Raw genomic sequence first — 6130 nt, 5'->3', positions numbered from 1 at the left:
TATTTCAGAAACTGCTGATCTACTGGGATTTTCATGCACAAGCACAACCATCTCTACGGTTTACAGAGAATGGTCTGAAAAAGAGAAAATATCCAGTGAGCAGCATTTCTGTGGGCGAAAATTGATACAAGAGGTCAGAGGAGAATGGCCAGATTGGTTCCAGCTAATAGAAAGACAACAGTTACTTATAGTATACTCGTCAACCGGTCTGCAGAAGAGCATCTCTCGAACATTGAAGCAGATGTACTACAGCAGAAGAACACACCGGGTAAGCTACAAATTGGACAATAGAAGATTGGAAAAACGTTGCCTGGTCTGATGAGTCTCAATTTCTGCTGTGACATTCAGTAGGGTCAGAATTTGGCGAAAATAACATGTAAGCATGGATTGGTTCAGGGTGCTGGTGGTGTAATGGTGTGAGGGATGTTTTCTTGGCACACTTTTGTCCCCTTGGTACCGTTTGAGCATCGTTTAAACACCACAGGCTACCTGAGTATTGTTGCTGATCCTTTATGAACAGTGTTTCCATCTTCTGTTGGCTACTTTCATCAGGATAACATGCACGTCACAATCATCAGGCTTAAATAATCTCAAACTGGTTTCTTGAACAACAGTGAGTTCACTAAACTCAAATGGCCTCCACAGTCACCAGATCTCAATCCAGTAGAGCACCTTTGGGATGTGGTGGAACTGGAGATTCACAACATGGATGTGCAACACATCTGCTGCCACTTCTTGATGCTATAATATGGAGCAAAATCTCTGAGGAATGTTTCCAGCATCTTGTTGATTCTACGCCACAAAGAATTAAGAATCAAGCATTTAATGTTGTTTAAATGTCTGTTGTTTTTAAAATGCTTGAAGACAAACCATTCATAAGTCAACACCATTGCTGAGTATGTTCTCCTTAAAACTGCAGTGAACTAAAGACGGTTTGAAATCGCTGGTGTTTCTGACATCACAAACGACCTTGTAACCAATCACGTTCTTGGATCTCTGAGCTGCTGTGAATGAGTGGAGGCGTGGCTAATTTGCATATTATTTGAACGCTTATACTAAATGAGGCAAGGGTGTAGAGTTACATTCAAGCTATTTTAAGGCATGACGAAATATTTTTTCAAGGAAAAACGTTTAAATTTGTCATTTTGGTCATCAAAGATGAGTTTTTGATCTCTACAGGGGGATTTTAAGTTTAGGTATTGGATGGGATTAAGAGATGAAATCCCATCCAAGAAAAAAAAGAAATTCTAAAAGCAACAACAACAGTATTGTTTAGTTGACTAGTCTCACACATCCCTATTTAACTGAAGGTTGATTTATCTCTGCTAATTTTGTTTCTGGCTCTGTTTCACAATAAAATACAGAGATATGAAAAGTGTAACCATGCATTTCATAAGCAGAACAAATCTCCAGGCAGAAACTAATGAGTCTGACATATAAAGCAGTGATCACAGAAACATCTTTCCAGCTAATTAAGTAAGCCAGTTTGGAGCGAACGTCTCACAGAGAGCCATGCAGAACGAAAAGTATATGCTTATGCGAGAAATCTCAGTATGCGAGATCAGAACAGGCTTTTCTTTTTGAAGAAGCTTTCAGAGAATGTCTGATGTTCTGCTGGTGCTGAATAATAATAAAAAATCCCTTAAAATCAATGCTGTCTATATCCTTTTAACCTCTCACAGCTCCTCCAAACTGAGATTGCAACCTAATGCAAGAAACCTAGAAAGCTCCCATTACAATCAACGTGCCTTTTGATGCACAGCTTTGTTGATGGCAGCTCTCTAGTTATATTGCATTGTTCTCTTGCAGTGCAGACATGCTGTTGAATGAGACTATATATTTTCTATAGTATATATATGGAAGTACAGGTTTTTCCTTAGCAGTGGAAATGAAAATCAAAGCTTTCCTATGTTTATGTGGTCAAGAGTTGACCTCGTCTGATACAGATGCCCTTCATTGGCGTCAGAGCCATTCATTTCCCTCATACACCCTCTGTGTATCAAGACCCAGCTGCCCGGACTACAGCCTCCCAGTGGGGCACTGGACAGAACTCCAGTACCTCTGTCAGTGAACAAACTGGTGTTCACAGCCAGAATGTCACCTTGAGAGCTGCACACACGAGTTCTGCTTTCATACTGTACTAGTATCCGGCTTAAGTTGAGATATCAGGTATCTGAAATCTATTTATCTTGGGGGTTTTTTCTTTTTCTTTTGTGCCTCATGTGAAAACCTAATTGTGCTTTCATAAAAATAATAAAAAAATCTTCAACAATAAAAGTACATCTGGAAATTTGTGATAAAGAATAATGTGTATTTTTACCCAAAATGCATTTAAAAATAAATAAATTAATTATGTTTCCCTAGTATGTCTCCAGTGTTATGGCCCATTATATATTTTTAAATTTCAAATTCAAAAACGCATCTGGCATTAAACTTTATTTATTTATTTTTTTAAATAATATAAAATACTTGAATAAAATACCCACAAATCATGATTTTAGACAGGCAATTATTAGAGCACACCAACTGAATTTGACTGGGGACCTAAGCAAAAAAAAAAAAAAAAAGTCCAGGGACTACAGCTGTATCTTAATTTGAATATGCATACATAAGTTACATTTTTCACTAAAGGTATCAGCCTTCAGCCCATTCTGGGTGTTTAAAATATAGTACAAAAATACTAAAATGCTGTATTTTATGAACACATGAACGTATATTTACAAAACTTTGTGTGAGCAGTGCCCGTCTACGGAGAGCCTGGCCAATCCCTATTAAGTCCTATTGTACCGAATTTTGGTTGTAGTTCCACCAGAGTTCCACTGGGGGCGATCGCCCATGAGTGCAAAATGAATGGGAGTCTATGGAGCTAGACGGCTAAATTTGTCTCTTTCACCCGATTGCCGTTGAGAAATCTCAGATTTGATTGTAGGTTTTTCAAGTTCAACATGGGTTATAGGTCGGAAGTTGAATTAACGAGTACTTATGTCCTTTCGATTTCTTACAGGTTGAGTTGTTGTTGCCCATAATACGCTAGCATTATGCTAAGGAACGCTGATTGGTCAGTGAAGGACTGATTACGACCAGAGATACCGAGAGTGACAGTTCTCCCCTTATTAGACATTCTATGGTGTGAGTCATCGGGACAATGCTCTGAAAGAGTCTGAGAAGTTTCGGACCAGTACCACCTAGTGGTGGAAAAAAATATTTACATGCTTATAACTTTGGATTTGGTTGAATTATTTTCACGGGAGTCGTCTCCTTACATTCCTGAATCCTTGGCGAGTCTAAAAATACCAAACATTATAGGTTTTGCCTTAACACAATCATTTAAATTAGCGATTAAAAAACATTTGCCAATATCTTCGAAACATTAGACCGATCGAGACGAAACCACAGAAGGAAGTTTGGAAACATAGGCCGTTAGCTCAATGCTAATGCCCAAATGTCAAAATTTTGATAGAAAGTGCCAAAAAATCCAATCAAAGTCACCCATGGGTCATTTTAATGCTCTCATACATATAAATGTGTATAACTCCAAAACAAAATTAGATATTTTCACCAAATTTGACACACATATGTATAGGAAAATAGAACAAAACAAGGGCATTGCCATTAATTACAATATAATTTCATGATATTAAGCCCAAAAGTGCAAAATGTTAGTGAACAGACCATCCACACACACACAAAAAAAATCAGCCTTTTTTATGCCACTAAATCAACACCTCTCATAATGGGAGTGGGGGAACGGATATCGACAGCTGGTTTGTTTGCCGTCGGATTCTGTTCCCCCTGTATTTCCAACACAAGGAGGATCTTCTAATATCTATCAAAGTGCTTTTAATTAATAGGTCCCCACAGCCTAGTGGTCAGTCAGTGCACAGACATCAAGAGCTGAAGATTTTTAGGTGACACAAGTTCAAGTCCCGGCTTGTGGACTTCTTTTTTTTTTTATCAAATGTTTTCCTATCATAGAAAAAGGCAAAAACTCTAAAATATATTTCATTAAACTGGTACCAGGTAAGCTCCATCCCACACAAAATAAAATAAGCATTTTTTAGGCCACTACATCAACATCTCTCATAATGGGAGTGGGAGAACGGATTCCGACAGCTGTTTTTTTTTACAGGGGGAACAGAATCCGACGGCAAAAAAACAGCCGTCAGAATCCGTTCCCCCTGTATTTCTTACACAAGGAGGATCTTCTGATATCTATCAAAGTGCTGTTAATTAATAGGCCACCACAGCCTAGTGGTCAATTCACTGACATTAAGAGCTGATGATTTTTAGGTGACAAAAGTTCAAGTCCCGGCTCGCAGACCTTTTTTTATCCCATATTTTCCTATCACAATAAGGGGCCAAAACTCTAAAATATATTTATTTAAACTGATGCCAGTTAAGCTCCATCCCCACACAAAATAAAATGAGCACTTTTTAAGCCACTACATCAACACCTCTGATAATGGGAGTGGGGGAACGGATTCCGACAGCTTTTTTTATGCCGTCGTATTCTGTTTCCCCCAAGTTCCTTAGCAGTGAGTTTCAAATATTCATCAAACATTTGTTGAGTATTTGTCCCTGATAGCCAAGTGGTCTGTGCATTGACATTTAGCACTTTTGGGCTTTGGACGTAATGTCCTATCATAATAAAATCCTAAAATTATTCTTTAAACTGATGGCAGTTAAATGCAACACTTTACGAATGCATTGATGTACCGTTACAAAACTCGGTATGTGTCTTGATAATCCATTAAATCATACTTGTAGTTATACACTGTAGCCTATATATGATTTTTCAGCCATTTTCACTAAAATCATCTTTAAATGTCTTTAATTTCATGATGGCATGTCTTATTGTCTTCTTTGTGCTTGGCCCCGATAATTGCTTTTTGCAGTTATATTTGTATTTGTTGTTTATTTTGTCAATAAGTATTTGTGCTACTTCTAATCTATGTAACTTCTCTGATCACTGTAAAGGTATCTGCTCTGAATGGAATTCTATTTCAAAATTGCACTTAAATAAATAAATATATGATCAAATTTGTAGTGGTGTAGTGATTAGGCTGTTTTTTTTATCTATTAAGATACTGTACTTTGATTGTTAGGAACAATTGTTGTTTCATATTTTATCATGCTTGATATTTTAACCCCAAACAATTTTCCCAGCAACCTTTGTTATTCAATAAACTTTAATAATGTGATTGGCTGGATGAAACTGCATAAATTGATCTCAAGGTCTTGACAGTGCCAAAATGAAATTCCGATAAATAAGCCCATACATTTGGAGATATGAATCTTTTCTTTAATTCACTTCAGCTATCATAGCCACCAATCTACAATACACAGCCATTATGAAATAATGCAATTACAGAAGTCACCTGACACAAGATTACTGAGCGGCATCCTCCATTACACAAAGGTAACCTTCAGATGCACTGGAAACCAATAAATCAAGGGCTTGTGTTTATCTGGGGTTAGAGGGGGAGGGCTAACGCTAATTCACTTTCTGCCAACGGTTGTTTACATCGACACAAATTCAGATGAGATACACATTAGCATTCCTATAAATATGAATATTCTGAATATAATTCATATATCTGTGTGTAGGCCTATGCGTGTGAAACTTTCGCAAACCATTTTACCTGTTTAGTGGAACGCTTTGAGTAGCTAAATGACAAACATGTTGGGTGGGACTTGATTTTGCTTGTTGAGGAGTAACAACTTGAAAAAATATATATATTTAAAGCTACAATTTTTTATATTTTAAGTTTTTATAGGCCTATTCCTACGAAATATAAATAATGAGTCAACGCAAAATCAATTCTTCTTTCAAAATGTGTTTTTTCTTACCCTGAATCACCATGGTAAGCCTATTTGTGTTTATATTTTAGACCTGTAGAGATGGTTTTCGCGGGAATTTGCGTAGATACGTCTCCCGTGCGTTTCTCGTCATATCGGTAAATAGAGAAGAATCGCTCAGGCTACTTTGATGTGTGTATGGTGTGGAAGTGGAATAGGTTAGTTGTCACAATAAGCGAGAAAGGTTGACAAGGGGTATGCCTAAATCACCAACCTCCGGGGAATCACCAATAATAAAAAAGATATGAAAGAGATAATAAGATAATAAGAA

The sequence above is a fragment of the Phoxinus phoxinus genome (assembly GCF_949152265.1).
Source record: "Phoxinus phoxinus genome assembly, chromosome: 17".
Taxonomy (NCBI): domain Eukaryota; kingdom Metazoa; phylum Chordata; class Actinopteri; order Cypriniformes; family Leuciscidae; genus Phoxinus; species Phoxinus phoxinus.
The sequence above is the reverse complement of the archived record's forward strand: the minus strand, read 5'-3'. Positions refer to the sequence as shown.